Here is a 21161-nt window from a genome sequence, read left to right as displayed (position 1 = left end):
CTGGAGTTCTAAAGGGGGACTGGTGTGAGTCTTCAGTTGTCTGTGATGTCTGGGTAATAATAGCTTGGGGCCCCTTGAGTCAGGAGAAACTACTACAGGTTCCAAGACTGCCAGAGAACCACAGTTACAGGTAGCAAGACAACGTATAAAAGAATGCTGCATTCGAGAATGAAATCAACTGAGGGAGGAAGACCAATAAGATGGATCAACCAGAGTAGAAGAAGCAATGGAATGCTTAACTTTACAGAAAAAAAAATAAACTTTCAGGGAAATTTATTCAGAGTGCCCTCTTCAAAAAATTTTCACTACAATGTTTTGCTAATTAAAATATTTAACGGAAGAGTTGATAAAGATAATAGTCACTACTGATTACTACATTAAATATTTCATTAAGGAAAAATGAAAAAGGAAGGAAGAAGGGTGGAAAGAAGGAAGAAAGAAAAAGCAATGAGTGAAACTACAAGGGTCTTGGAGAATTAAGACCTTAAATGCAATATTGAGGAATTCCAGTAGAAAAAAGAGATAGAGAAGTTATAAACAAGTAATATAAGAAATTATTTTGAGCTAAAGAGAACTTCAATTTTGAAAAGAAAGGGTTCAGCAAGTGTCATGCAGGATTGATAGTCCTATTGTTGATAATGATAATAATAAGACAGACCAGACCAGAGCTGGTCAACAGAACTTCCTGAAATGATAGAATGTTCCGTGCTTTTCAAAACGGTAGCCATAGAGTCACATGGGGCTACTGCATGTGTGAAATGTCATTAGTGTGACTGAGAAACTGACTTTTAAATGTTATTTAATTTTAATTAACATTTACATTTAAGTACTTATATCACATAAGACAGCTCAGATCTAGACATTTACTGCTGAAACTTCTGAAAAGTAAGCATCAGTGTAAATGTTTATATACTTCTAGACAAACATAAATGCTTACCTTCAAAGTATGGAGAATCAGATTCTGGACTTCTACAGATACTGTAGATTCTACAGTACAGATACAGATTCTACAGATACTGGACTTCTACAATACTACAAGTTAAAAGAAAATATAAGCATATTTATAAATTATAAATAAATTTATAAATAAAGTCATTTATAAATCGCTTATAAACGATTAAAAGAAAATGTGATTAAAAAATCCTCTATTCTTCTAGGATGTCTTCTTATATAAGGACAAAAATAGAGATTATATATGTAACTATTTAGAAAATGCAACACGTTTATCTGAAAAAAGACTCAAGAAAATGCTCTGAAATATATACAAATGAAAACAGAGCAAAGATTTACATGTAAGAAAGATACCATTGTCAGAAATTTTGGTGCATGAATGAATCTTGTAGAAAGGATGTGACTAGAAATCATGATTTAAATATTACGTAAAATTTCTTCAACCACAAAAAATTAGGAAAATCAATAATAATCTGACAATTGTAAAACTGTATTTATCTCTGTGTATGGAGAATAGACTGTCTTCCTTTATAACTCATGGAGTAGGAACAAAGATCAACCTTGTCTTTGATTAGAATGAAGACCTAGGAAGTTTCAAATAAGGGAGCTTTTGTAAGGATCCTTTATCCTCAAACCCTCAAACCTAGAAGAGCTCTAACAAAAAAGATGTTACTTCAAATTTTTATTGGTTAAAATTTTGGAAACATTTATCTAAATATTGTAACTTGCCATATGAAAGAGTAAAGATTGGAATTAGAAACTGTACAAAAGATTAAAATGAAAACTTAATGAATACAACCAAAACTATTCTGTGAGGTATATTTTAATACATAGACTTTATATACTAAGAAAATTAACTAGATAAAGAACAATGTAATAAATTAAAGGAGTTAGGAGAAAAGCATTAATAAAACTTGAAATTAATGAAATAAAAAACTAGTTTTTAAAAGATAAAATACATAAAATCATAGAATGGAATGAAAAACATGTAGAAACCAAAAATTCAACATGAAGAATAGAAAGCAAAGTATAATGAGAGATACTAAAAAAAAAAAAAAAAAACTATGAGTGTATACTTTATGCAACTGTTATAATACATTTGAAAAACACTGGAAATGGATGATTTTCTAACAAAATATAAACACCAAAGTAGACAAAGTGATAGAAAAATAAACATACCAAAAGACTACCAAAAATCACAGCTAACATTCATTTTATATTCAAAGAATAGACAATCTCTATGTTATTGAAATTTTCTGGTATATAGAAAGGACGGAAGTTTCCCCAGTTCATTTCAAACTATCATAACCTTGAGTGCATGCATGCAAAGTCGCTTCAGTTGTGTTTGACTCCTCGTGACCTCATGGCCTGCAGCCCATCAGGCTCCTCTTCTGTAGGATTTTCCCTGCAAGAATACTGGAGTGGGTTGACATTTCCGTCTCCAGGGGATCTTCCTCACCCAAGGATCAACCTGCATCTCCTGCAGGTACTGCGTTACAGGTGGACTCTTTATTGCTGGACCACCAGGGAAGCCCATTAACCTTAATATCAACATTTGAGAAAGACAACACTGAAACAAAAACTACAGAGCAATCAACAAATGAATAACATCTTAAAATATTCATCTTTTATGAATAAAAAAACTATCAAGGAAAGTTCAGGAAAATGCTTAAAAATGAATATTATAGCATCACACAGTAGGGTTTATAATTGAAAAAATGGTTCACCATCAAGAGATTTAGAAACATAATTCTTAATTCAAGAGGAAAAAACACATAATGATAATAATAGATTTCAAAGAAGCATGTGATGAAGTTTAAAGAATGTTTTTCATCTTCTTTTGACTCAGCTTAGACAGAAGTAAATTAAGTAAATATTCTAAAAACTACAAACATGAAGGGGTAAAATGTTTTCAGCAGTTTGAGGATAAGAGAGTGTGCCTATATTACTGATATTTTTCAACATCTTTCAAAGGTTCTAGAAAGTTAAATCGGCAGAATATACTTTAGAATTAAAAGCTCCCCAAATAACCTTTGCTTGCAGAAAACACTAATTATTCTTAAAACAATTGGAAGATTATTTTAAAAACATTTAGAATTCACGAGACTTTTATAAAGTGTATATGTTGAATATATATATAAATATACAGAATCAATGAACAGTCCTTTTGTTCTGACATAGTAAGAATTAGAAAAGGGAAAATTGAAAATTCTATTTATAATACATACAAACAGTATAAAATAATCAGGACTAAATTTAATAAGAACAAAAAAATGCCATAAACTTTACTGACGGACTTTAAACAAGGTAGAAATAAATAGGGAGACACATCATGTTCTTGGAAGAAATATTTCACATCTCAAGTCTGGACCCTCATGAAATCACTGGGTACATGAAAGTCATTTTCCACCAGAATTCCTCTTATTTTTCTACAGAGCATTACAAATTATGCCTCTTTATTTGAAATATATATATGGAAGTACAAATGTGTAAGATTTCCTAGTAAAAATTTGAAAAAGAAAAATACTGAGGAATGCCAGAGAGGGCTTGCTGAACCAGATACTATAAAACTTCTGAAATCAAAATAGTAAATTAGGGCAGGGGAACACCATGTGAGCCCCCTTGCTTCTGGCAGGGCAAACTTCAGTGACAGTAGAAAGACAAAGAGCTTTTCAAATTGGTAACTGTGGTACTTGTTGGGATCTGACCTTTCTCTCTGCAAACCTAAAATGTGTTTTATTTGAAATTATAATGGCAGAAAATAAACATAATCCTATTCTGGATTATCCAACAGCCACTGATAATTAAGTACAGCCACAAAATCTCCCTGTGTTATTTGCATTTGTCACTGTACTGGTAAGTAACTGATGATAAGTAACACTTAACAGTCCTGTACTAACTAGAGGTGGATTTACAACGTATTTGTGCTGAATATCAATACTATTGTGGCTCCGTGACAACAAAAGTGGAGATCAGTGCAAACAACAAGAGAGCATAAGATCCTCACATAACAAATACTCTCAGCATTCCCAACTCAAGAGGACCTGCCCTTTAGGACTGAGTACCTTGTTCACTTCTGATCAGTGACTCTGTTATGGCAACACATTTTTAATTTGTGCTAATTTGAAGTGTGCTGGTTTTGTGGTTTTATTTCCATTTAATTTGTAAAGCAGATTTAGTTTGATAGTTGTAAGGCTATAGAAATAAGGAGTTTATACCTAGTATATGTTTGCATTTTGTAAAAAAAAGTAACAGCTAAGCAAAATTGGATAGCACTAGCATAAGAATAGGAGAACAGATTGGTGGAAGGATCAGAAGCTCTGAAAACAGCTCAGAAATAAAGATGTTTGTAAAGAAAATATGGGATTAAATAACATTTTATTTCAGTGAGATAAGAATGATTAATAAATAATGGATACAGACATAATTAACAATCCTTATGAATAAAAAAAAGACCTTTGCCTCATCCTATTTGCAAAACTGCACTTAAAAACAAAGCTTTTTAGGTGGAGCTCTTCTTGTCAGCACTGTTGACATTTGAGGTTTGATAGTTTTCTGTTGGGGGGCATTGTAGGATGTTTGGCATCATCTTTGCCCTCTACCCACTAGAGGCCAATAACCTTCTCTCCCCAGTTGTGACAAACAAAAATGTGTTCAGATATCATCATGGGGGTGGGGGAAGAAATTGTCCCAACTTGAGAACCACTGGTTCAGATATGCTAAAGCCTTAAATATATATGTACATATACATACATATATATATATGTTTCATCATCAGAAATGTACTAGGCATATTCATGAAAGAAAGTCCTATGACAATATTTTTAGAGGTAAAGTACAGAAAAATGATCTGAATAATCTGATATCTACCTATATGGCACTGATTGATTAAAACCATCATGCTTCCATGCAGTGGAGCATTATGCAACTACTACAAAGGTTATCTCACTGAGAGGGGCATCTGTGATATAATCTTAAGTACCAAAAGAGGTTTACAGAATTCTTTTAAAGGGAGAACAAAGGCCTTATGTATGTGTATGGGTGGGTGTGTATAAATGTAGATTTTGTGTGTTTGTCTAAGTGTTAACATTGTGGGGAGAATGCAAACGAAACTTCTAAGCCTGGCCACCTTAAGGAGCAGAGGAAAGACCCTGCAGCTGGATTAGGGTGACCATGGGAAACTCTGGCTTTACTTTTATATTCATCTACTGTAACAAGCGCATAATGACTTTGTAATTCGAAAACAAAAGCCAGTAGAGCCTAAGTAGTTCAAAGACTTGAATCTAGGGGTAGTTCAGTTCAGTGGCTCAGTCGTGTCTGACTCTTTGCGACCGCATGAATCGCAGCATGCCACGCCTCCCTGTCCATCACAAACTCCCAGAGTTTACTCAAACTCATGCCCATTGAGATGGTGATGCCATCCAGCCATCTCATCCTCTGTCATCCCCTTCTCTTCCTGCCCCCAATCCCTCCCAGCATTAGAGTCTTTTCCAATGAGTCAACTCTTCGCATGAGGTGGCCAAAGTATTGGAGTTTCAGCTTCAGCGCCAGTCCTTCCAATGAACACCCTGGACTGATCTCCTTTAGGATGGACTGGTGCAGGGGGATGCATTTATGACTCAGTGTGCTACATGCTGTAACATAACGATAGATACATTTGGGGAGGGCTATAGAAAGCCATGAAATTAAAAGACTCTTGCGCCTTGGAAGAAAAGCTATGACAAACCGAGACAGCATATTGAAAAGGAGAGACATCACTTTGCCGACAAAGGTCTGTCTAGTCAAAACTATGACCTTTCCAGTAGTCATGTAAAGATGTGAGAGTTGGACCAGAAAATACTTAGGAGTATATCTACCTAAAGAAACAAAGGACCTACACATAGAAAACTATAAAACACTGATGAAAGAAATCAAAGAGGACACAAACAGATGGAGAAACATACCGTGTTCATGGATTGGAAGAATCAATATTGTCAAAATGGCTATTCTACCCAAAGCAATCTATAGATTCAATGCAATCCCTATCAAGCTACCAACGGTATTTTTCACAGAACTAGACCAAAGAATTTCACAATTTGTATGGAAATACAAAAAACCTCGAATAGCCAAAGTAATCTTGAGAAAGAAGAATGGAACTGGAGGAATCAACCTGCCTGACTTCAGACTCTACTACAAAGCCACAGTCATCAAGACAGTGTGGTACTGGCACAAAGACAGAAATATAGATCAATGGAACAGAATAGAAAGCCCAGAGATAAATCCCCGAACCTATGGACACCTTATCTTTGACAAAGGAGGCAAGGATATACAATGGAAAAAAGACAACCTCTTTAACAAGTGGTGCTGGGAAAACTGGTCAACCACTTGTAAAAGAATGGAACTAGAACACTTTCTAACACCATACACAAAAATAAACTCAAAATGGATTAAAGATCTAAATGTCAGACCAGAAACTATAAAACTCATAGAGGAGAACATAGGCAAAACACTCTCCGACATAAATCACAGCAAGATCCTCTATGACCCACCTCCCAGAATATTGGAAATAAAAGCAAAACTAAACAAATGGAATCTAATGAAACTTAAAAGCTTTTGCACTACAAAGGAAACTATAAGTAAGGTGAAAAGACAGCCGTCAGATTGGGAGAAAATAATAGCAAATGAAGAAACAGACAAAGGACTAATCTCAAAAATATACAAGCAACTCCTGCAGCTCAATTCCAGAAAAATAAATGACCCAATCAAAAAATGGGCCAGAGAACTAAACAGACATTTCTCCAAAGAAGACATACAGATGGCTAACAAACACATGAAAAGGTGCTCAACATCACTCATTATTAGAGAAATGCAAATCAAAACCACAATGAGGTACCATTACACGCCAGTCAGGATGGCTGCTATCCAAAAGTCTACAAGCAATAAATGCTGGAGAGGGTGTGGGGAAAAGGGAACCCTCTTACACTGTTGGTGGGAATGCAAACTAGTACAGCCACTATGGAAAACAGTGTGGAGATTCCTTAAAAAACTGGAAATAGAACTGCCATATGACCCAGCAATCCCACTTCTGGGCATACACACTGAGGAAACCAGATCTGAAAGAGACACGTGCACCCCAATGTTCATTGCAGCACTGTTTATAATAGCCAGGACATGGAAGCAACCTAGATGCCCATCAGCAGATGAATGGATAAGGAAGCTGTGGTACATATACACCATGGAATATTACTCAGCCGTTAAAAAGAATTCATTTGAACCAGTCCTAATGAGATGGATGAAACTGGAGCCCCTTATACAGAGTGAAGTAAGCCAGAAAGATAAAGAACATTATAGCATACTAACACATATATATGGAATTTAGAAAGATGGTAATGATAACCCTATATGCAAAACAGAAAAAGAGACACAGAAATATAGAACAGACTTTTGAACTCTGTGGGAGAAGGTGAGGGTGGGATGTTTCAAAAGAACAGCATGTATACTATCTATGGTGAAACAGATCACCAGCCCAGGTGGGATGCATGAGACAAGTGCTCGGGCCTGGTACACTGGGAAGACCCAGAGGAATCGGGTGGAGAGGGAGGTGGGAGGGGGGATCGGGATGGGGAATAAGTGTAAATCTATGGCTGATTCATATCAATGTATGACAAAACCCACTGAAATGTTGTGAAGTAATTAGCCTCCAACTAATAAAAAAATTAAAAAAAAAAAAAAAAGAATGCTTTCAAACTGTGGTACTGGAGAAGACTCTTGAGAGTCCCTTGGACTGCAAGGAGATCAAACCTGTCAATCCTAAAGGAAATCAACCCTGAATATTCACTGAAAGAACTGATGCTGAGCTGAAGCTCCAATACTTTGGCCACCTGATGCAAAGAGCCAACTCATTGAAAAAGACCCTGATGCTGGGAAAGATTGAAGCCAAAAGGAGAAGAGGGCAGCAGAGGACGAGGTGGTTGGATAGCATCACCAACTCAATGGACTTGAGTCTGAGCAAACTCTGGGAGATAGTGAAGGACAGGGAAGCCTGGTGTGCTGCAGTCCATGGGGTTGCAAAGAGTTGGACACAACTTAGAGATTGAACAACATAGAAAGCAGTGGGGTGATGTATGGGTTTTTGGTTAGGGACCACAGTGGGTTGAAGCGTGGTCACCAAAAAGATTTGTATGTCCAAATCTCTGGAAAGTGACCTTGTTTAGAAAAAGGGTCTTTGCAGATATAATTAAGGATGTTAAGAGGGCATTACCCAGGATGACCCAAGTGGGCCCTACATTCGGTGGCATGTATCCTTATAAGAACGAGGTAGAGGAGATTTGAGCCACACAGAGAAGGTGATCCAAAGAGGGAGGCATAATGGTTTGAAAGAGCCACAAGCCAAGGAGTGTCTGGAGCCACCACAAGTTACAAGAGGTAAGAATCAGATTCTCCTCAAAGCCTTATTAGGTAGCCCAGCCCAGCCCACACCTTGGTCTCAGACTTCTGGCTTCCAGAACTGTGAGAAAATAATTTCTATTGTTTAAGCCATCCTGGGTGTGGTAAGGCAGCCACGGGAAACCATGAGGGGGATAATTCATTTTTTCTGGGATGGTTGAGGGAGGCTTCATTAGGATGGTAACCCTTGTCTTGCATCTTAAAGGAAAGTGGAAAAGGGAAGGAGGCTGCTGGGGTGGGGGGACGGGCAGCAGCCCGCACAAAGGCTGGAGAGCTAAGGGTCAGGGCCGGGTGAGCGTGGCTGGGGCTCCTGGTGTATTTAGCAGTGAGGGTGGAGTAAAAGGTGAAGCATCGTGTTTTTCCCATGATCTTTTTAGCTGGAGAAACACATTGGAAAACACTTTAGAGATATTTTCTAAGAACAACAAGCAAATTCATGTCTGAGTTGGAGCTCTCATAAAGTCAACCTTCAGAAACAAAGTCACAAGTGCAGAGATTACTGCCCCATGGGTCTCCAGTGAGAGAGAATGTGAGCAGTGCCTCCTTGGATTCAAAATGCAGCAGCTTGTTGAATCTTGAGGCCTCCATTTGCAGCCAGTTTGCTCACATTCCTAGCAGACGGCTTGCTTTGGCATCCATGTAATCTCTGCCAGAATGGGAAGCCCCCAAGCTAGGTAGAAAACAAAGTATTTTTATCATTTGACATGATGAAGCGTGTGGCTCTTGAGTAAGAAGAACTAGCACGGCCATGGGCATGTTCTGTCTTATCGCATCCCCGCCAGCTCCAGAGGAAACAAGTCTCCACCAGCCAACATGCCCAACAGAGTCTTCTCGTGGCCTGGGAGGGGACAGGAGCCATGCCCTTTCTTCGAGGGCCACATGTGGCTTGACTTTCCACCACGCGTATCCTGTTGTGGGTTCAGTAGAGTTTCTGCTGGAGGTGACTCTGCATCCCTCTGCCCCCCTTAGAAATACCCTAGTGGGGAGCTTCTGGTGGTACATCTTGAGACCAAGAAGGAATGAGCTTAGAGCCAGAAACACTTGCAGATGTATGATTGGAACATTTGTTTCACAGAACTGCTGCTATAAATAGGATGTGGATAAGCAAAAAGGCAACAACTTGCATGGGTGGCCTTGTCTTCGTGGCAGAGATATTTCCCAGAAGCACGCACTGCTGGGGCTGACTCTGGATTCAATGAAGCTGCCAAGTCATCACTGTGACATGGATCACAGCTGCCCTCGTGCCAAGCTTTTTCCCTCATTGTTCAGAGTCCATCTGTAATCAACTCCAGAAATTTCCATGAGAGGCAGGGGGCCCTCATCCATTGGTGGTGTGCCACACTTACCCGTGAAATCTTGTCTTCTCTGTTGATGGCAGAGGGTGTGTGTGTTGTATCGGTTTGTGCATGAGTGTGTGTGTGTGTGTGTGCATGTGTGTGCTCCAAAAGTCTCAACTGATGCAAATTTCTAAAAATTCAGGGCCCCACTTGAGAGTGCGTGCTTTAGGAGTTCCCACTCATCCCCCAAGCTGAGGAAAGATTGAAAACATGGAAAACTCAAAATGTGAGCAGACAGGATGGGAAGGAGACTGCAGATTGGAGGTGTAGCTGGTAGGTGACCAGGAGCACAGTGGAAATAGCAGTGGGTGAGGAGGAGCAGTGGGGATTACTGAAGGCGAGGCTCAACTTTGGACTCCTGTCTCCTGCTCTCAGCTTGTGTGAACCAACCAGAGATGGAGAGGAGACAGTAAGAAGCCAGCCTGACTATTCAGCCCTAGCAGCCTTTGAAAGAGGAGACAGAATGAGTCAGAAAACACTTCTCTGTGACAGATCACGAGCTCAGCAGAGCAGTCTTGGAGACTTTGTCTGGAAGCTGGTTGTAATAAAACTTTCATATGGTTGGGAAGAAATCAGGAACCTTATTTTCTGTGCTTCCCAAAACTTAGTCTCCCATTCCAATTTCGAAATAAATGACGGCACTGGGTGAGGTGCTTTGACATCAGTTATCTCATTCGAGGCTCACAAATCTGAGGTTCAGCTCACAAAAGAGGAAATGAAGCCTCAGAAAGCTGAAGAGGCTCATTCAAGATCACAGAGGAGGATCACAGACCTTGGTCTTTGGTGACACGTCTGGGCAGTCACAGGAGTCCTGGTCCTGCTCCTCCGGGGACAGTTGGAGATATTCTTAATGGCAACGAAGTTTCTCTTCTCTTGTGACACAAACATGAGTGCTTATTTCACCCGGGAACTGTCAACAGTCACTAAAACACACTCTGTCATTTGCTCCTCACATTACTATGAGCTAGATATCACTACCCCCCGGACAGGAGCGACTGAGGAGACTTCTCCAAGGCTACATAGCAAGGTCACGCCAAGCTAGGGTTCACACACAGACCTGTCTGATCCCAAAGGCCATGCGCTGGCTTGCTGCACTGTGCTGCCTCTCTAGTAGAAAGAAGGCCCCACTGACCGCTGTCTCTGCCCAGGAGAGGAGGTGCACCTCGGCCCCAAGATCCACTCCTCATTACTCGTGGGCGCCCCGAGCCTCCCACCAATTAAGCCCTTAGAACATCCCCCTGGCCCTGGGTGACATAATAAAGGTGACTGTGACGGCCAAGTGCATGCACTAAACATAAGTCCCTTGTTTTAATTTATCTTCCAACTGCTCTTTGCACAAGACTGAGGTCCTACTGGTAATTAAGGATGACCTGGCTTAATTTAACCTGGCTGAATGAGAGCAGGGCTCAGAGCAAAGTGGCAAAGTGGCAGCACAGCAGAGCTGATGTCAGCTTTTAATTTGACATGGTAATGAGGGCACCGATTAAAGATAATAGGGGTAGGGCTGACCTGGGAAAGGCAGAGCGCAACACTCCTCTGAAGCCTTCCTTTTATGTAATTTTCTTGCCAAGTAGCTAAATAGATTCTTCATCCCCCTTTTTCTCAGCTGACACGTCACTGGAGCTACAACTAACTGGTCACATGCCCTGAGCTTGATCGCGGTCTACTCAGAACACAAGGATTGTGTACCACCAACTACAAAGATTCACATCCAGCTCTGCCACTTTCTATCTGCGTGACCTAAGACAAGTTACTTCAACTCCCAGTACCTCAGTTACTGCATGTATAGAATGGCCATGATGATACCAGTACCCACCTCATAAGGCTGTTGTGAGGATTAAAGTGATAAAAATATTGGGCTGAGGACAGAGCTGAGTACATATGTGAATTTGTTATTATTATCTTGAAAACTTTAACTATATTTGCACAATTTTTTCCACTTTGTTTCTTTGCTGTTTGGAAATTTTCTGGGGAGAATATCTTTTAAACGTTTAATTGGAGGATCATTTTTTATGATATTGTGTTGATTTCTGCCATATAAGAATGAGAATCAGCTATATGTATACACATGCCCCTTCCTTCTTTAGCCTCCTTTCCACCTACCCCACAGTGTCTCTCATAGAGCAAGTGTTCATTAAATAGCCCTTCTCATCACAAAAGTGAAATGGTAATTATATGATGATATGGAGCTGTTACCTAAGGATACTGGTGGTAATTATTTTGCAACATGGAAGTGTATCGAATCAACACCTTAACTTTATACAATGCTATGTCTGAATTATATCTCAATAAAGGTAAGAGAAAATCATAATAAATGTCTCTTAATACTTTTTTTTCTCCTTTTCTCTCTCTTTGTCCCTTTCTCTTCATAAACAGCGACTCCATTTCTAATGTCAAACACTAGACAAAGTGAATATGGCGAAGACCCATTAGCATGTTACAACAGTGAGTTAGGAAGGAAGATGGTGGTGGTTATGTTTGTGTGTTCAGGCCATCCCAAAGCTGAGAGGTTCCCTTTCACATTCTCAGTATTTAAAATGATTTTTTTCTATAACATTTAAAAAATTCTTTTCAATTTCAGTTATTCCTTCATAAATTTTTCAGTTTATTGTGAGTTCTTCTGAAATCCTTTAAAAGCCATTTATTTATTCACCAAAAATTCTAGGAGTTATAAAATTCTTTGACTAACTTCTCCAATAGTAATTTGTTTATTTGTTACAAATTTTAATTATGTAATTTATAGAAATTGGTATTGGATGATATAGTTCTTGTCGCTTTTGGAGATATCTGCAAAATAACATTTATCTGATTTTTAGTTCTTTTCAGAGCAATTTAAGTAATCATTAAGGAACATCATAGGATTTATGCTTCTTATGAACATATTTGAAAAGAAAAAGTGAAAGTGTTAGTCACTCAGTTGTGTCCAACTCTTTGTAACCCCGTGGACTGTAGCCTGCTAGGCTTCTCTGTCCATGGAATTTTCCAAGCAAGAATACTGGAGTGGGTTGCTGTTTCCTTCTCCAAGAGATCTTCCCAACCCAGAGGTCGAACCTGGGTCTTGCACACTGCAGGTAGATTCTTTACCATCTGAGACACCAGGAAAGCTCTTATGAACATATTTGCTGTTCAGAAAAGTATATTTTACAATTTCCCTGTAAGATTAAGACACCATTCACAATAAATAGAAACCTATGATGGAGAATATGGTATTTCATTAGAATTAAAAATATTAAAATTTGTCTACTGTTAGGAAAACAAGAAAAGGCTTTGTTGAAAAGTGAAAGGGAAGTCACTCAGTCATGTCTGACTCTTTGCGACCCCATGGACTGTAGCCTACGAGGTTCCTCCATCCATGGAATTTTCCAGGCAAGAATACTGGAGTGGGTTGCCATTTCCTTCTCCAGGGGATCTTCCCGACTCAGGGATTGAACCTGGGTCTCCTGCATTGCAAACAGGTGCTTTTACCGTCTGAGTTGAAAGGATGGGGATAAAAAGAACAAATTGGGCACAATAAAAATGATATTCAGAGATATATGAAAAAACTACTAAAGGGAAGAAGGCTGTCCTCACAGGTAAAGAATGGAAGCTTGATTAATTCATGAATGCCTCCAGAAGTGGGCTGTTATTATGTTCAAGAATATAGTTGTAAATATAGTTGCAAGATTAAAAATGAATTTAGAAATTCAGCAAATTGGTCATTTGATGACAAGCTTCTTAGGATTCACTCTACTTTGTCTTCTAAATTCTGCTGTGAAAGAATTCTCCTCTTGCCTGTCTGTTATTTGTGAGGCATTTAAGCAGACACAATGAAGTTGCTCAGTCGTGTCCGACTCCTTGCAACCCCATGGGCCTACCATGCTCCTCCATCCATGGGGTTTTCCAGGCAAGAGTACTGGAGTGGGTTGCCATTTGTTGAGAGAGGTATACAGTGACCTCTGTAATAAACTGATAGGAAGGGAGATCAGAGGATCATTCCAGTAAATATCTACAGTGAAGTATAAAATATGGACCAGTCATGAGCGTACAGGAAAATGTAATCTACCTGCAGACCAGCACATAAAACATTATCCACCTTTCAGAAAAGTTTCTTGTTCTTCATCCCAGGTACTATGCTTACCCACAGTAACAACTGTCCTGACTTTTGACATCACAGGCCAGCTCTGTCTTTATATGTATGTTTTGAACTGCATATGAATGAAAGGGTTCATATGAACTATATAGTGTCAGCTTCTTTTGCTCAGCATAGTGTTCATGAGACTTGCTGAATGTGGTTATAATTCTTTTTTTTTTTCTTGTTGTATAATACTCATCAGTAGGAACATTCTACTATTGCATCTGTTTTATTGTTGACCAACATTTGGATTTTTTTTTTTTTTGGTTCTTACAAAGAGGGTTGGGCTTCCCCAGTGGCTCAGCGGTAAAGAACCCTGTAATGCAGGAGCCGCAGGAGACGAGGGTTCAATCCCTGGGTTGGGAAAATCCCCTGGAGAAGGGCATGGCAACCCACTTCAGTATTCCTGCCTGGAGAATTCTGTGGACAGAAGAGCCTGTTGGGTTACAGTCCACAGGGTCACAATGAGTTGGCTATGACTGTAGCAACTTAGCATGCATGCACGCACAAAGAAGGTTACTATGTACATTCTAGTACTGTATGTGTGTTTTGGTGATGATGTGTGTATATCTGTTTAAAAGATTTGGAAGATTTCTGCAAAGTTTAATTGACTGGCATTTTATTTGACCAACTTGTGGGCTATATCTGGGGATGGACTTGCTGGGTTACAATGTATGCATATGTTCAGCTTTAGTTGATATTGCCAAGCAATTTTCCAGAGTTGTTGTATCAGTTTACATTCCCATCAGCAGTTTGAATTCCTAGTTACTCTCCATCCTTCCTAGTTGTTGGTGTTATCATTTATCCAGCACATTTTCATGTGCTTATTTACCATTTTGACATTTTCTTTTGTATTGTGCCTACTCAATTCTTTAGCACATTAAAAAAATTGGTTAGTTTGTCTTCCCTCTTGATTTATAGGCTTTATACAAATTTTTATTCTGGTCATGTATGTATTAAAAGCATATTCTCCCACTCTGTGGCTCACCTTTTACCTGTCTTAACAGTATCTTGATGAACATGTGCTACTGATTTTTTTTTACTTGTGAAAATATGTAATTTTATTGTTTTGTGGAAGTGTTGGGGTTAATTTCAAACAGTGCCCTATTTAGGAAAAAACAATATAAGTCACTTAAAATTACTCTTTGTTTCCTAATTTTTTACATCTTTTTATTGTTCTCTTAGGATATATGGGATTTCCCTTAGTACTTCTGTGTGTGTGTGTGTGTGTGTGTGTGTGTGTCCGATGCAGATCAATGCATGTGTAGCGTAGGCCAGTTTGTCCATCTTTTCTTTAATGCTCAGTACTTTTTGTGTCCCTGGGTTAGAATATTTTTAATGTTGCTACCAGTGCCCAAATTCTGCAGTTCAGTGACTCTCCTGTAGCTCTTCATTCTGCTCAGGATCTGCTAGTTGAGTCAAGAACACAGTCAATCTGCACAGTTGTAGGTTATGTGCCAGGACAGAGGGGAACTGAAGGGTGATAAAAACAGATCCGGCCACCATGCAGCTCAGCATCAAGGAGCTAGGAATAGCATATCAGGTACAATGTCACTCTTAGAACCAGATGATGGAGGAGATTTGCAGCAGCCAGTATTCCATGCTCCTTGAGTCAGCCTGCCTCTCTCTCTCTTCCTCTTATACCATGCTATCTTCTCAATACCTTCTTCTCTCTGCCCAGTAACTTCTTCTTACTGCCTTTGCTCTGTGAATCTCTGTTTTAAAAGGTAGGGTATTAATTAAAAAAAAAAAGGTATGGAAGGTCAACAGACCAGGAGATGAGTACCACTGAAAAGATAATTTGTTTACTTACAGAGCCCAAGAGAAGGGAGCAGACCATGTCATGAAGGGCTACCAGGGGAAGCACCAGGTTAGTCAGGAGGTCGTGGGAGAAGGAAGAGATGTGGATGAGAATCTTTATTGTGGTTTCCATGAGAAGGAAAGGGTGAGACTAGGATTGGCTGGTTTGAATAATTTCAGCAGGCTGTGGGGCACAGGGGCTTTGTCTGATACCTGGCTGTGGGGTTGTAGGACAGGCAAATAGTGACCCAGAAAGTGAGAGCCCCATAAAAGAGATAGTTTCAATGTGGTTTTATATTTGAAAACTGTGCTTGTGGGCAAATTATTTTCTATCTCTAGGCTAACCAGAGGGGCAGTCCCTTCAAAATCAGCAAGACTCTGGATGTCAAAGCATTAGAATGCAGAAGTAAAGACATAGTTACTACAGTCTCTGGACTCCCTATCCCCCCCCCCCCCCAAGAACTGTCAGTTCCCTAAAATGACTTACTCTCAAGAGACTCCCCATGGGAGGCTGAATCGTCCAGTGAAGGCTGTTTGCTTCTGAGGTGAGCTCCCTGACTGCACCCTACCCCAGGCGGACTGGTCAGCCTCAGGGTTCGAGCCTCACTGGGATTTGTTGGCAGGGCCAGACTGGTGCCCTCAGGTGGTCAGCTCTGCCTGAAGAAGACATTTGCCACTGGGTCCATCTGTCCGCGTGATTCCCCTGCCCTCGTTTTGGGCTTTCCTCTGCCTCATCCCCCAGCCTTCCCAAGTCCCCTTCTAAGCCTCCAGCCATGTGTCCATGTTTCCTCCTTGAATTGCCGGAGTAACTTTTTCTCTTCTTTCATGGAATTTTTCACTTTCTGCCATTTGATATATGTTGTTTTCTGTCTACATCACCTTTAAAAACACACAAATGCAGAGGACAGGCTGAGTGAGTGTGTCTTATTCAGTCTTCAGTTACTGTTTCCTTCTTTGCACCCCTGGGGTCTAGCACAACGCCTGGATGGAGCATCAGTGTTTGATAAGTATTTATCAAATGTCAGAAACCTAATATTTTATGGTAAGTCCCCACAGAAACCAAGACCCCGGCCCTAAACCAAGCATTCTTGGGTGAATCATTTACTTGGGCAGTGATCCCCAGAAGAACTGGTGGGTGTAGGGGAGGAGAGAAGGAAGATTGGGGAGCTGCCAGGACAGTGTGGGCTAGACAGCTGTTTACCCCTGAGGGCAACTGGTGCTCATTCCTCTTGGTTCTCTTTGCGGGACACTTCTCGGAGCTGCTCCATCTGGATTATGTGTCCGTATGTCACTGGGTGTGGGCTGCCCTGGGCCAGTAAATCCCCTGACACACAGCAGAGTGTGTTCATGTAGCCAGAGCAGACCTTCTACAGGGTCCTCAGTGGCTACGGTCAGAAACCAAGCCAATGGGTTGAGGGGGGCACTGATGCATCCATGATCCTTAAGTGGTAAAGGTTAAATAGCCACTGATCCTAAAGTCTAGGTACCTATAACTAATGGGATTCCCTGGTGGCTCAGATAGTAAAGAATCTGCCTGCAATGTGGGAGACCTGGGTTTGATCCCTCAGTTGGGAAGATCCCCTGAAGAAGGGCATGGCAGCCCACTCCAGTATTTCTGCCTGAAGAATTCCATGGACAGAGGAGCCTGGCAGGCCACAGTCCATGGGATCACAGAGTCGGACACGGCTGAGAGACTAACACTTTTCTTTCTTTCTATAACTATTGACCAAAGGACAGAGAAAAAAGGGACAAGTCTACAGACATTTCCTGCAGGGAGCAGCCAGCTGACTTTGGGGGTAGGTGGCTGATGTCCTCACGGGCCTCCCGCATTTTCTCACTCTGCCTGGCTCCCACAGCTGGTAACAGCTGGGCTACATCCCCTGCTAAGCTGTCCAGAAACTGTGGCATGGCCAAGGCATGCTTTGCTGAGGCGGGCAGAGTTCCTTCCAGCTGCCCTGGTCTCCTGTGGGCGCTTTCTCACTCCAAGTAGAAGCATTCCTCTGAGTACAAGCACTCATCCTCTCTCCATTCACACAACTGGAGGCCACTTCGCCCCTGTGCTTAGCATGTTGGTGACCATTTCCTCCCTAGGAGCCATTTGTGAGTCCTGGCCCCAGGCTAGCTCAGCCTTTTCTTATTTTGCTCTGAGGTCTCCCATTGCACAGAGGTGGGGGCCGCTGGGAGCCACTGGGCACCTGGGCCTGGTGAAGTGGAGAATGGTAAATTTAACCAAGGCTAACAGGACTCACAAGCATGTGGACCCCAGCCCCATTTAGGAAACTCACCTCAGAAAAGCAGATGAGAACCGGGTGGAAATGGATGAAATGTGGAAACTGTGACTCTCTGGAGTTTGGCTTGGATGCAAATGTCATCACTTTCCTCCATGCACATGAGCACTGCAGCAAAGTTCCCTGTTCCAGACGTTCTCGAATTGGCCAATTTATATTTTTGGACACACTTCCGGAGTAATCTGTCAATTAACATGAACCAGATTCCCTTTCTTTTTTTTTCTGTTAGCAGAATCCTACAAAAATGTTTCCCAAACCCATCAGTTCCCCTGAGCATTCTCGTAATCATAAGCAGGCAGCCCCATGTGTCGGCCGACTGCCATTTTCCTGACATTCCACTGGGCCCATATTTTGTGGAGTCCCCCAGGAAGGAGCTTTTCTCGCACTCTGGCCATAAGCCTAGGCTGGGAAGGCCAGGTACAACTGTAGAATTGACAAGGGTATTTTTTTTAAATGAAGCACATTGATTCCATGTTACGTTTTTAATACTGTAACGTGATTAAAGGAAAGAAGAGAAGGGCAAACAAAACAGGTCCTGCAGGTTGGAAACTGGAATGATGTGGCGAGAACTGTGGCCTAAGAGATCATCCCCAAGTGCTAACATATAGCACCGTGACCTTGAACAAGTCCCTCAGCCCTGTTGACTCCAGTTTCCTCCTCTTCTGGAATTCTGGATCATATTCCAGCTCTAAAATTCTTAAGAACACATAAAATTTCAAAATCCACAGACACGGATATCCTCATACTCTTTGGATATGAAAAACAGTGCCTTATGTGATAAGTAGATATTTGTTAGTGGTTTCTGCTGGTGCTAAGTCACTTCAGTTGTGTCCGACTCTGTGCGACCCAGTAGACGACAGCCCACCAGGCTCCTCTGTCACTGGGATTCTTCAGGCAAGAACACTGGAGTGGGTTGCCATGTCCTTCTCCAATGCACGCATGCATGCTAAGTCACTTCAGTCGTGTCTGACTCTGTGTGACCCCATGGACAGCAGCCCACCAGGCTCCTCTGTCCACGGGATTCTCCAGGCAAGAATACTGGAGTGGGTTGCCATTTCCATCTCCCATTTGTTAGTGGACTGAAGACTAAATAAATAGTTCACATGAAGTTGCTGAACAAGGAAGGTGTGACACTGGACCATGACATCATTTCTCAAAGTTAAGAATTGTATATATTTATGAGACTTTTTAAGAAGTGTATTAGCAAGACATTGAAGCAGAAAGTGCTTTTCCCTTGAATCAACATTTAAAGATTTTCTCCCCATTCTTTCAGGTTTCAAAATAACAACTTCAGTTTATTACAAACCTCAGTGCGTGTGTCAATATCATGAATTGACACACCAACCTGTGGGAATGGCATTCTTACATCTTTCTAGTGATGAAGGAGCTGGGGAGGTTAAAAACCTTACCAAGGTCACACAGCTGGTAGGTAGCAGGGCTGGGATCTGAAATCAGAACCTGTTTCTATCTACGTATCACTAGCACCATCTTGGTGATGTGATGAGATGCTCTGAAAACAATGCCTGGACTCTCAAAATTCACTTGGTTTTTCTCCAACATACTTGAGCCCATGAAAAGGGCTTTTGGAAAAGCTAACCTATCTTATCTTCAGAAGAATTCTAGAGAGCCATGCTACATGACAAACCTAGACAGCATATTAAAAAACAGAGGCATAACTTTGCCAACAGAAGTCCATGTAGTCAAAGCTATGGTTTTTCCAGGAGTCATGTATGGATGTGAGAGTTGGATTATAAAGAAAACTGAGCACTGAAGAGCTGATGCTTTTGAACTTGTCTACAAGACTCTTGAGAGTCCCTTGGACAGCAATGAGATCAAACCAGTCAATCCTAAAAGAAATCAACCCTGAATATTCATTTTAAGGACTGATGCTGAAGCTGAAGCTCCAACACTTTGGACACCTGATGCACAGAGCTGACTCTTTGGAAAAGACCCTGATGCTGGGAAAGGTTGAGGGCAGGAGGAGAAGGGGATGACAGAGGATGAGATGGTTGGATGGCATCATTGACTCAGTGGACATGAGTTTGAGCAAACTCTGGGAGATAATGAAGTACATTGAAGCCCCGCATGCTGCAGTCTGTGAGGTCAGAAAGTGTTGGATACGACTGAGTGACTGAACAACAAGGCTGTCTGACTAATGGATGAACTCAGCACAATATCCCCAGCAAAAAGGAAGGCTCTAGGTTGTTGGCATGCTGGGACACCTGTTAGAGATAATAGGGGCCAGCTTGTCTAAACAACTGAGATTGTTTCTTTCCCGAAGGGGTCATTTCATCAGGAATCTTTCACTGTAAGATCTAAGCTTTTAGCTTCCCCAAATTCCATAAATTGCTACATTGTTTTGCCTTCTATCTTTTGCTTTTTCCAATATTTTAAGGTTTTCTTTTCCCCCCAAGGTTTTCCAAGATACTAAAACAGGTTTTGCAACGTTACCCAATCAGCAGAGTTTCTCACCGAACTCAAGTTTTAATGGTTTCATCTGAAGCTAGAAACAGAATTAAACTCCAAAATGACCACCAGAAACCAAATTTCTATTTTCAGTCCCTCCTGAGGCAAGGGAAGATTGATGCAGTTTGCCCAGTCTCAAGTCTGTCCCATATGGCCAGCCTGAAACTGGGTCCTGAGTCAGTCTTCTTGTTTTAATTTGTTTATTTGTGATGGGGACTTGCTGCTTCTAGGAGGAGCCCATTAAAAAAAAAATCTCAGAAGACATCAAAAAGTTCTGATGAAACATCTTGATGATTTAAGTGCAAATATGTCAGAGACATATGGTTCCTATTATTCCTGAAATAACACATGGGTTTAAAATTCAAGGGGAAAAGTGTTTGGTAAAACACATTGAGGACTTGGCTAAACGTTTTTTAAAGACCAGTTCTGAGGCCTGAACGCGAAAACACTCAGAAGGGGCAAATCCAAGTGCTCAACTCCTCTCTGGTTTGTTTCTTTTCTTGATCAAGGGTGACAATTGTGTCACCATCAGAGCACCGAATTATCTGCCACCACAAGGAATTTATCTGACCTGTTATGTTTTGGTAAACACGTCTAGGTACCAATCCTATCCACATGGTTTACCAGCAATATTAGTTTTAGTCAAAAGGAAAATAATATATATCACGGGATTGTTGTGACCATTCATACTTGTACATGTCAACTACCTGGCACACAGTAGATGCTTAACAAGAGGGAGCATTTAAGATGATCATTATTTGCTATACCTGTAAGTCTGCTTTT

The 21161-nt window shown here is 40.8% G+C and overlaps 1 long non-coding RNA gene across 1 annotated transcript in view; it reads left to right on the top strand.

Moving 5' to 3' along the window:
- The window catches only part of LOC122710190, a 34950-nt gene extending 23135 nt beyond the window's left edge, over positions 1–11815 (top strand). Inside the window, exon 3 of the long non-coding RNA XR_006345845.1 lies at positions 11320–11815. This is a non-coding gene — a long non-coding RNA (uncharacterized LOC122710190). The remainder of the gene's footprint in view (positions 1–11319) is intronic.
- Positions 11816–21161: the final 9346 nt, after the last annotated feature.

This window comes from Cervus elaphus, chromosome 16 (assembly GCF_910594005.1).
Source record: "Cervus elaphus chromosome 16, mCerEla1.1, whole genome shotgun sequence".
NCBI lineage: Eukaryota > Metazoa > Chordata > Mammalia > Artiodactyla > Cervidae > Cervus > Cervus elaphus.
Note: the sequence above shows the minus strand (reverse complement) of the source record. Positions and strands in the feature narration are given on the sequence as shown.